The following is a 12,460-nucleotide window of genomic DNA, read 5'->3' on the forward strand; positions in this document are numbered from 1 at the left end:
ACACAGCAGTGGCACACAAGCCCTGACTGAGGCCAATATTTTTCTCCCACTGATTGATGTAGTGTTTTTGTGTTGAGGTAGATTTTAGAACACAAATCACGGAAAAAATAAATAGGCTTTCTATGGCCCACTCAGTGAGAGATGGCACACACAGGGATGGCACTGTAGCAGAAATGCCAATCTTAATCTCCCACAAAAAAAAAACAAAAAAAAAAAAAAAACTGTCCTACAATTACTATCTCCCTGCTGTAATGTAAGCCAGGTATGGCAGGCAGCAATAGGAGTGGACTGATGCACAAATTAAATAAAAAGTGTGGACAAACAGAAAAGATAGCTGTGCAGAAAGGAAGGAACAAGAGGATATGTGCTTTGAAAAAAGCAGTTGGTTTCCACAGTGGCGTACACACAGCAATACAGCTATCACGGAGCCTTCTAGGGCAGCCCAATGAGCTACAGCGCTGAGGGGAAAAAAAAAAAAAAATAGCTTCCACAGTCCCTGCACACCGAAGGTGGTGTTGGACAGTGGAAATCGCTGCAGCACAAGCGGTTTGGTGGTTAGTGGACCCTGCCTAACGCTCTCCCTGTTTCTGACGAAGCGGCAGCAACCTGTCCCTAAGCTCAGATCAGCAGCAGTAAGATGGCGGTCGGCGGGAACGCCCCTTTATAGCCCCTGTGACGCCGCAGACAGCAAGCCAATCACTGCAATGCCCTTCTCTAAGATGGTGGGGACCAGGATCTATGTCATCACGCTGCCCACACTCTGCGTTCACCTTCATTGGCTGAGAAATGGCGCTTTTCGCGTCATTGAAACGCGACTTTGGCGCGAAAGTCGCGTACCGCATGGCCGACAAGCACAGGGGTCGGATCGGGTTTCATGAGACGCCGACTTAGCCAAAAGTCGGCGACTTTTGAAAATGATCGACCCGTTTCGCTCAACCCTAGTTCTGACGAATCAGAGAGAGAGAGACTTAGCACTCGATGTATACTGCTTAAACTCCGCCTAATGCATTCCTTTTTCCTAAACAATAGTACTGTGTATTCGAAAATAAAGTAGTTGCTGTAACTGCTCTGGACACAAGTGGACGCATGAGCATCAGCAAAGATTGAATCAGCTACGTGCTTGAATCATTTCTTTTCTCGATACCATATGCCCAGCGCACACTTTAATTTGGAATGACTGGTGAATGAGGATTTATTGTCGTTACGACCCCGACACAGATGTAACATCCCCATATTATAGTGCAGGTCACATACACTGTGTTCCAAATTATTATGCAAATAATATTTCCTCATATTTTCTCTAAATTACCTATCTGAATTGCAGTCATTGTTATTTTCCAGTCATCTACTATTCTAGTATAATTGCAATGTTTTGGAACAAACTGCCTATGAAAACAGTATCTTTTTAAAAAAAATAAACACTCAAAATGCATGTTCCAAATTATTATGCACAGCAGAGTTTTCAACCGTTTTGTTTTATTTTGAACAAAAAAATGGTCAACTGTGAAGTTATAAGCATTATCAGCTTATTACAAAATGAAATCAAACAGTTTTCAAGTGAAAACTTTATTCTAGGTGACGTTACATTTGCACATAGGACCCCTTGTTCGAAAGAAGCTTCTGAACTCTCTCGTCCATTGAATTTGTCAGTTTTTGGATGGTTTCTGCTTCAATTGTTTTGCATGTGGACAGAATCCCCTCCCAGAGCTGTTGCTTAGATGTGAACTGCCTCCCGCCATCATAGACACTCCTTTTGATGATGCTCCAGAGGTTCTCAATGGGGTTGAGGTCAGGGGAAGATGGTGGCCACACCATAAGTTTGTCCTTTTTTATGCCCATAGCAGCCAGAGATGCAGATGTGTTTTTTGCAGCATGAGACAGTGCATTATCATGCATGAAAATGATCTTGCTGCGGAAAGCACGGTTCTTCCTCTTGAACCATGGCAGGAAGTGTTGTTTTAGAAACTCCACATAGATTATGGAGTTCATCTTTACCCCTTCAGAGATCATACAGGGGCCGACAATCTCTCTCCCCATGATTGCAGCCCAAAACATTACTCCACCTCCTCCTTGTTGGCCCCTTAGCCGTGTTTTCATGGGGTGTCCATCAACCAGCCATCCTCCACTCCATCCATCTGGACCATCGAGCGTTGCACGGCACTCATCGGTGAACAAAACAGTTTGGAAGTCAGTCTTCATGTATCGTTTGGCCCACTGGAGCCGTTTCTGCTTGTGTGCAGTGGATAGAGGTGGTCGACAGGATGGCTTACGCACAGCTGCAAACCTCTGAAGGACCCTGCATCTTGTTGTTCTGGGGACGTTGGAGGCACCAGCATTTTCAAAAACTTGTCTGCTGCTATGACAAGGCATTTTTGCAGCTGCTCTTTTCACCTTACACAATTGCCTGTTGGAAAGAGTCCTCAATTTTTCCTTATCAGCACGCACACGTGTGTGCTGGGAATCAGCTACATACTTCTTGATTGTGCGATGATCACGATGAAGTGTCTTGGCAATGTTGATTGCAGTCATGCCTTGACCTAAATACTCCACAATTTGTTGCTTCTCAGCAGCCGACACATCGTTTTTCTTTCCCATTTTGGCAAAAAATGTAGGCTGCTTAATAATGTGGAACAGCCTTCTTAAGTAGTCTTGCCTTTATTTGGACACACCTGCCAAACTAATTTGCACAGGTATCTGCAATTGCTTTCAGTGATATAAAGAGCCCTGACACACATCACCATCAATGAGTTTAAATGACAAACAAAAAAATTCTAACCTGATCACTCCTAAACTCTTTGTGCATAATAATTTGGAACACAGTGTACAGATGTAATTTTCAGGGTGGATTGATTTAAATCACGCCGATTTAAATCATGATTTAAATCACGATTTAAATCAAAAGATTTTTTTCTATTTAAATCGGATCGATTTAAATCATGATTTTAATCATGATTTAAATCACTGATTTAAATCAAAAGGTTTTTTTTAATATAAATCACGATTAAAATGAGAAGTGAGAGCAGTGCGCATGTGCGCCCATAGTTACACGGACGAAACTAGGGGCAACGATCTAACGCCAGGGTGAGGGGGGGACCCCAAAGTAAGTAAAAATCTTTTTTGTTTCACTATATGGCAATAGGTAGGTGTTTAAAAGCAGCATGTCTTAATTGTATAAACTATTAATAGCCTCCACATTTTGTTCATACTGCCCCTTTAATTCCACACTTCTAGCTTGGTTTCACTTTTGGTTTAGTTTCTTTTTCCATTCAGTTGACATGCCCAAACTTGTTGGATAGTCAGCATCCTACAGAAACCTCTGGAAGAGCATGGCATTGTGAATGTTACACATATACAGCCTTTATTCTACTGAGTTAAACAACTCAGCTTTATCTCATGATGGAAGAACCTTTGGATGGTAAAATATTTTCCTCAAAAAGCAGTTTATTGAAAAAAATCCGATTTAAATAAAAAAAATCCGATTTTTTTGATTTTTTAAAAAAAACATTGATTTTTATCCACCCTGGTAATTTTCCAATATTATTCTGCAGGTCACATACAGATGTAATATCCCCATATTATTCCACAGGTCACATATAGATGTAATATCCCCATATTATAGCGCAGGTCACATACAGATGTAATATCCCCATTGTACCGCAGGGCACATACAGATGTAATATCCCCATTATACCGCAGGGCACATACAGATGTAATATCCCCATATTATACCGCAAGGCAGTGTGTACACGTGCAGACACATATCCCTCAGGCTGCTCCTCGTGGCACCGTCAGGTTGCACACATGGCCGCAGGTATATTAGTACATGGCCACACTGTGCAGGGACGTCTCCGCCTTCTCACCCGCGGGTCACACAGTGCGCCGGTCTAATATGGGGATATTACATCTATATGTGACCTGTGGTATAATATGGGGATATTATACCACAGGTCACATATAGATGTAATATACCCATATTATAACAGAGTCACATATAGATGTATATCCCCATATTATACCACAGGTCACATATAGATGTAATATCTCCATGTTATGTTGCAGGTTACATACAGATGTAACATCCCCATATTATACCAGAGGTCACATATAGATGTAATATCCCCATATTATAGTGCAGGTCACATACAGATGTATTTGATCAAATAGTGTGAGCCCATCAACCAACGTCAAGGTGGCATACAGACATTGGCCTTCGGTAAGTGTTCACATTTGGACAGGGAGGTCAGGGACCCATCAGTTTAATGAGACCACCTTGACGTCGGTTGATGGGCTCACACTATTTGACCAAATTCTGTGCAAAGCGTCTCTCAAATATTTTCCTAATGTTCAAAAGCCATTTTGAAATTCATATTTCATATATTTCATATTAGACATGATTTGGCACGATAGAGTGCAACCTTTTTTGTATATTATGTATGGAGGTAGCTGCTCCTGGTATGCACCTATTCACACTAGTTTGGATGTGCCAGTCTTTTTTCTGTCATTTCTATGTTAGCTTATTGACTGAGCACTCCTCCCGTCACCATGTGGTTTTTAATTACATCTAATCACACTTGGTTCCGGCCAACTCATATGTAGACTTTGCTGACAGAGGTGTCCACATTCACCCAGGCATATAGACATTGGCCTTCGGTAAGTGTTCACATTTGGACAGGGAGGTCAGGGACCCATCAGTTTAATGAGACCACCTTGACATTGGTTGATGGGCTCACACTATTTGATCAAATTCTGTGCAAAGCGTCTCTCAAATATTTTCCTAATGTTCAAAAGCCATTTTGCTATTCATATTTCATATACGACATGCTTTGGCACGATAGAGTGCAACCTTTTTTGTATATTATGTATGGAGGTAGCTGCTCCTGGTATGCACCTATTCACACTAGTTTGGATGTGCCAGTCTTTTTTCTGTCATATTATACCGCAGGGCACATACAGATGTAATATCCCCATTATACTGCAGGGCACATACAGATGTAATATCCCCATATTATACCACAGGTCACATACAGATGTAATATCCCCATATTATAGCGCAGGTCACATACAGATGTAATATCCCCATATTATACTGCAGGGCAGATACAGATGTAATATCCCCATATTATACTGCAGGGCACATACAGATGTAATATCCCCATATTATACTGCAGGGCAGATACAGATGTAATATCCCCATATTATACTGCAGGGCACATACAGATGTAATATCCCCATATTATACTGCAGGGCAGATACAGATGTAATATCCCCATATTATACTGCAGGGCACATACAGATGTAATATCCCCATATTATACTGCAGGGCAGATACAGATGTAATATCCCCATATTATACTGCAGGGCAGATACAGATGTAATATCCCCATATTATACTGCAGGGCAGATACAGATGTAATATCCCCATATTATACTGCAGGGCAGATACAGATGTAATATCCCCATATTATACTGCAGGGCAGATACAGATGTAATATCCCCATATTATACTGCAGGGCACATACAGATGTAATATCCCCATATTATACTGCAGGGCAGATACAGATGTAATATCCCCATATTATACTGCAGGGCACATACAGATGTAATATCCCCATATTATACTGCAGGGCAGATACAGATGTAATATCCCCATATTATACTGCAGGGCAGATACAGATGTAATATTCCCATATTATACCGCAGGGCAGATACAGATGTAATATCCCCATATTATACCGCAGGGCAGATACAGATGTAATATCCCCATATTATACCGCAGGGCACATACAGATGTAATATCCCCATATTATACCGCAGGGCAGATACAGATGTAATATCCCTATATTATACCGCAGGGCACATACAGATGTAATATCCCCATATTATACCGCAGGGCACATACAGATGTAATATCCCCATATTATACCGCAGGGCACATACAGATGTAATATCCCCATATTATACCGCAGGGCAGATACAGATGTAATATCCCCATATTATACCGCAGGGCAGATACAGATGTAATATCCCCATATTATACCGCAGGGCAGATACAGATGTAATATCCCCATATTATACCGCAGGGCACATACAGATGTAATATCCCCATATTATACCGCAGGGCACATACAGATGTAATATCCCCATATTATACCGCAGGGCACATACAGATGTAATATCCCCATATTATACCGCAGGGCAGATACAGATGTAATATCCCCATATTATACCGCAGGGCAGATACAGATGTAATATCCCCATATTATACCGCAGGGCAGATACAGATGTAATATCCCCATATTATACCGCAGGGCAGATACAGATGTAATATCCCCATATTATACCGCAGGGCAGATACAGATGTAATATCCCCATATTATACCGCAGGGCAGATACAGATGTAATATCCCCATATTATACTGCAGGGCAGATACAGATGTAATATCCCCATATTATACTGCAGGGCAGATACAGATGTAATATCCCCATATTATACTGCAGGGCAGATACAGATGTAATATCCCCATATTATACTGCAGGGCAGATACAGATGTAATATCCCCATATTATACTGCAGGGCACATACAGATGTAATATCCCCATATTATACTGCAGGGCAGATACAGATGTAATATCCCCATATTATACTGCAGGGCAGATACAGATGTAATATCCCCATATTATACTGCAGGGCAGATACAGATGTAATATCCCCATATTATACCGCAGGGCAGATACAGATGTAATATCCCCATATTATACTGCAGGGCAGATACAGATGTAATATCCCCATATTATACCGCAGGGCAGATACAGATGTAATATCCCCATATTATACTGCAGGGCAGATACAGATGTAATATCCCCATATTATACCGCAGGGCAGATACAGATGTAATATCCCCATATTATACCGCAGGGCAGATACAGATGTAATATCCCCATATTATACCGCAGGGCAGATACAGATGTAATATCCCCATATTATACCGCAGGGCACATACAGATGTAATATCCCCATATTATACCGCAGGGCAGATACAGATGTAATATCCCCATATTATACCGCAGGGCAGATACAGATGTAATATCCCCATATTATACCGCAGGGCACATACAGATGTAATATCCCCATATTATACCGCAGGGCAGATACAGATGTAATATCCCCATATTATACCGCAGGGCAGATACAGATGTAATATCCCCATATTATACCGCAGGGCAGTGTGGTACACGTGCACATATCCCTCAGGCTGCTCCTCGTGGCACCGTCAGGCTGCACACATGGCCGCAGGTATATTAGTACATGGCCACACTGTGCAGGGACGTCTCCGCCTTCTCACCCGCGGGTCACACAGTGCGCCGGTCTCTGGCCGCTGCTCCAGTCCTGGCTCCGGCGTTCCTCAGGCCTCACTGCCGACTCTCGGTCACTATGACAACCCTGTGGTGACGGCGGACGCCGTGCTGACGTCACGGATGTGTCACTTTCTGACCGCCATGTTTGGGGTCTCATGTGTGACTGACAGGAGACCTGCGTGTCCACGGCTACTGTCTCAGGTCCCATAGGAGGCTGTGAGGACGGTGCTCCGGCCTCATGTACAGGAACTGCAGGTTATTGTTAGTAATGGCTTCTCTTGTGATGGGCGCCACACGCAAAATGGCCGAGACTGCCCGCCAATTCCTAGCAGGTTTAGTTTGTCAGGTACTGAGGGGCCAAGAACTTGAGACCTGGGAGAGAGACCCCCGCAGTGAGAGAAAGGGAGCGAGAGACCCTCAGAAGTGGGACAGACCGTTGGGGTGTGAGAAAGAGAGGCCCCCAAGGTGGGAGGGAGACCCCTGAGGTGAGAGGAACTGAGAGACCCCGAGGTGAGAGAGGGAACGAGAGACCCCCAAGGTGGGAGGGAGACCCCTGAGATGAGAGATAGGAAGTAAGGCCCCTGAGGTGGGAGAGACTCCTGAGGAAATGGAGAGAGAGCGCCATTAGGTGAGAGATAGGGAGTGAGAGACCGCCAAGGTAGGAGAGAGACTCATGAGGAGGGAGAGACCCCCGGGGTGAGCGATAGGGAGAGAGACCCCAGTGGTGAGACACGTCTAGGTGCGAGATTGGGAGTGAGAGACCCTTGAGATGTGAGAAAGAGACCCCCAAGTGGGAGAGAGACGCCTGAGATGAGAGATAGGGAGAGAGCCCCTGAGGTGTGGGGTCCGTCCGTGGGGTCCTGCTCGTGGTCAGACCTTGTGGATGGTGCCGCGTGGCTCAGGCTTTCTGGGGACATTGGTGCTTGTAGTGCGCTCTGCCACGTTATCTCATGTGATGAGGGTGGGCGCTCCTGGGTACACACGGTATACACTGATTGCTGGGGTCTTGACCAAATGGGATGCGTGACTTCCCAGCCTTCCACAACTGCTAGTGAACTACTGGTGCCGTACTGCCAGAGTTTCCCCACTGATCTGTACTATTACCAGTCAGCTGCATACATTGGGTCAGCACTGCGTCACTGGACACCACATACGGCTTCTGTCTCCTAGTGAGCAGGAGCCCCATGTGGCCCCAAGATGTTGGCCCATGGTTTGTCCTTGTGTGGCCAGGCTATCCGCTCTGCTCATTCAGGTGAGACCGGCGATCGGTCAGAGCAGCGTGGGCCGTTGCCATGCAGGAGAATTGAGCCTTGTAAGAAAGCGCTGCTCTGAAATCATCTCTAAATAATAATACTGTTATTTCTATAGCGTCAACAAACTCTGCAGCGCAATAAGCTGGGACACAGAGTAACTTATAGATCACCAGATACAGGAGGAGTGAGGGGGTGGCCCCAAGCTGCAATATATAAGGAAATAGGGGGGACACGAGGAAACAAGAGCTTATCATGTACAGTACGGCCATCATTATAATTGGGGTTTTCAAATAAATCTGCAGTAGTGCATTCCAAACAACTGGCGCAGCATGAGAGAAGTGTTGGAGACTTTACAATTAAAGGGGTATTTCCATCTCCAAGATCCTATCCAAATATGTAGTAGGTATAATAATAGTAATATTAGTAAATACCTCCAATTTGAAATGTAATATAGTTTCTCTGATTTTCTATGTCTTTCCTCATGTGCAGGCATTGCAGGACTTTAGGTAACCATGGTTACGATCACTAGCAACTAAGTCCGGGATCCCATTAGCGAATGGCATCCGATGCGAAAGCTAATGACTCTTGGCTCTGCTGTGATCCTGATCCTAGTGTCACGCTCTGCTCCCTGATCCTCTCACATCAGAGGCTCACAGCACGGGTGCGGAGGAGATGGAGAAAGTAACTTCTCCATCTCCTCCATTGCCTGCGCCTGCGGGAATCGCACTGCACTCGGGTGCATGCGATCTGATTCTCAGATGGAATTGCAGCATGCTGCCAAATAGGCATGAAAAAGTAATCGCAGATGTGAGCTGCACCATATTTTAACATTGGGCCGAGTGCAATCTAATTTTTTATTGGATTGCACGCTTCCAATTACATAGCAAGTGTGAGCGAGCCCAAACTGTCACTATACCAGTGGTCGTAACCATGGATACCTACGGTCCTGCAATGCCTTGCGCATGAGGAAAGAGACATAGAAAATCAGAAATACTATACTACATTTCTAATTGGAGGTATTTGCTAATATTATTATTACACCTACTATGTATTGGTATGGGATCTTGCAGATGGGAATACCCCTTTAAGTGTCTGTGTGAGGTTCGAATTATGGAGGATGTTAGTCTTAGATCAGTTGCAGAATGGAGAGCATGGGTAGAGTGGTACACAGATGAAGATGAGATTTTGGGACAGTGTGGAGAGGATGGGTAGGGTGGTGGATAGATGAGGAGATGTAGGTCAGTGCAGCACTGTGGAGAGGATGGGTAGGGTGGTACAGTGGCGTAGGAAGGGGGGGGGGCGGGCCGCCCCGGGCGGTACAATGCGGGGGTGGGTCACCACTCACCGGGCCGCGGCCGGCGCTGCAGGCTGCAGCTGTTTAACGCTATTGACGTGCAGGCCTGCGCCCGCACGTCAATAGTTAACAGCCGCCAGCCAATCTGAGGCTGGCAGCTGACGTCAGTCCCAGCGTGCATGTCGCCGGCGTCTGACGTCATTGTCAGTCGCCGGCGAGTGCACGCCCCTCGTGCAGCTCTGCCACCTGCTTCGCTCTCTGCCGGGAGAGGGACAGCAGCTCCTTCTCGTTGTAGCGCATCCTGAGCACATAGCCCGGGGCCGAGCGGGCACTCACCGGCCGTTACCACCCATATTCACACTACACGCCGGGCACAGCCTGCAGCCGGAACTGTACGTTCTGACTATTTTTGGTAACCTTTGTGTGTATTGAGCCGGGTGGGGGGGGCGCCAAACTTGGGAACAGCCCCGGGCGGCAAAAGCTCTAGCTACGCCCCTGGGGTGGTAGATAGATGAGATGTAGGACTGCAGCACTGTGAAGAGGACAGGTAGGGTAGTAGATGAGATGTAGACTGGTGCAGCATGTTGGAGAGTACGGGTAGGGTGTTAGATAGATGAGGAAGAGATGTAGGACGGTGCAGCACTGTGGAGAGGACAGGTAGGGTAGTAGATGATATGTAGAGTGGTGCAGCACGTTGGAGAGTACGGGTAGGGTGTTAGATGAGGAAGAGATGTAGGACGGTGCAGCACTGTGGAGAGGATGGGTAGGGTGTTGGATAGATGAGGAGGAGATGTAGGACGGTGCAGCATTGTGGTGAGGATGGGTAGGGTGGTAGATGAGGTGGAGATGTAGAACGGTGCAGCACTGCGGAGAGAACAGGTAGGGTGGTAGATAGATGAGGAGGAGAGGTAGGGTGTTACCGCACTGCGGAGAATTTGGATGTTGGGTGCATTACTAGTCAAACGATAAGCCAACAGTAGGGTGCTGCATCCTGCATGATGAGCATTGTGTGTAAGAAAAAAGATCATGCAGAAGGACGCGCGCACCTAGACGATATCAGTAGTGAAAAATAACAACTTTATTATACCTTCTAACAAACAATTAAAAACACATACAAACCACAGAAAGGGGGTACCATGTATGTTACCTCTTTCTGTGGCTTTAATGTGTTTTTAATTGTTAGAAGGTATAATAAGCCATTAATATATTCTAGGTGTGTGCGTCCTTCTGCTTGTTCTTTTTCTTACAGAAGTGCGGAAAGGATGGGTAAGGTGGTAGATGGATAAGATGTAGGGCATTGCAGCATTTTGGAGAGGATGGGTAGGGTGGTAGATAGATGAGGAGATGTAGGCTGGTGCAGCACTGTGGAGAGGACTGGTAGGGTTGAAGATAGATGAAGAGATATAAGGCAGTGCAGTACTCTGGACAGGATGGATAGGGTGGTAAACAGAGATGAGATGTAGGGCGGTGCAGCACTGTGGAGAGGACGGGTAGGTGGTAGAAGAAGTCAAGGGAGAGATGTGGGATGGTGCAGCACTCTCGAGAGGACAGGTAGCTGGTAAACAGATGAGGAGGAGATGTAGGGGGTGGAGAAAATGGGTAGGTCATAGACAGATGTAGGGGGTGCAGAACTGTGGAGTGGCCGGCCAGGGTGGTAGATACGAGGGAGGATCATATAATCCTAGAATGTTAGAGTTGGAAGGGACTTCTAGGGTCATCGTGTCCAACTCCTTGCTTAATGCAGGATTCAATAGACCATCTCAGACACATGTCTGTCCTTCCTCTGTTTGAAGACTTCCATTGAAGGAAAACTCGCCACCTCTCGTGGCAGCCTGTTCCACTCACTGTCAAAAAGTTTTTTCTAATATGTAATCTGTATCTTCTCTCTTTCAGTTTAATCCCATTGCTTCTCGGGTTTTCATGTGCAAATGAGAATAAGGATGATCCCTCTATACACAGTGACTGCCCTACAGATATTTGTAGACAGCTATTAAGGCCATGTTCACACTTTGCGGTTTTTACCGCGGATCCGCGGCGATTTTGATGCTGCGAGTCCGCAGCAGTTTCCATAGCGTTTACATTAACATGTAAACCCTATGGAAACCGCAAACCGCTGTGCACATGCTGCGGGAAAAACCGCGCAGAAACGCAGCGGTTTAAAACCCGCAGCATGTCACTTCTTTGTGCAGAATCGCAGCGATTCTGCACCCATAGAAATGCATTGAACCGCTTACTTCCCGCATGGGGCTGTGCCCACGTTGCGGGAAGTAAGCAGCTAATGTGCGGTTGCTACCCGGGGTGGAGGAGAGGAGACTCTCCTCCAGGCCCTGGGAAGCATAAATAGTGTAAAAAAAAAAGAATTAAAATAAAAAATAATGCTATACTCACCTCTCAGCGCTGCCCGCGGCCGTCCGGTCTTCGGTTTGCTGTGCGAGCAGGACCTGTGGTGATGTCGCGGTCACATGACCGTGATGACGCCTCGGTCACATGACCGTGACGTCACGAAGGTCCTTTTCGGCACAGCATCTTTGGAACCGGACCGCCGGGTGCAGCGCCC

General features: G+C 45.8%; 1 protein-coding gene across 6 annotated transcripts in view; it reads right to left on the reverse strand.

Moving 5' to 3' along the window:
- The window catches only part of CIPC (CLOCK interacting pacemaker), a 73,045-nt gene extending 65,559 nt beyond the window's left edge, over positions 1–7,486 (reverse strand). Inside the window, exon 1 of one of the 6 annotated variants that reach the window (XM_077267521.1) lies at positions 7,344–7,486. The gene's annotated coding sequence lies outside the window, so the exon portion shown is untranslated. Of the gene's footprint in view, positions 1–3,860; positions 3,880–7,191 lie in introns of those variants that run through there. The other 5 variants (XM_077267523.1, XM_077267525.1, XM_077267522.1 and 2 more) reach the window with 5 other exon arrangements.
- Positions 7,487–12,460: the final 4,974 nt, after the last annotated feature.

This window comes from Ranitomeya variabilis, chromosome 1 (assembly GCF_051348905.1).
Source record: "Ranitomeya variabilis isolate aRanVar5 chromosome 1, aRanVar5.hap1, whole genome shotgun sequence".
In the NCBI taxonomy this organism is placed as follows: Eukaryota; Metazoa; Chordata; class Amphibia; order Anura; family Dendrobatidae; genus Ranitomeya; species Ranitomeya variabilis.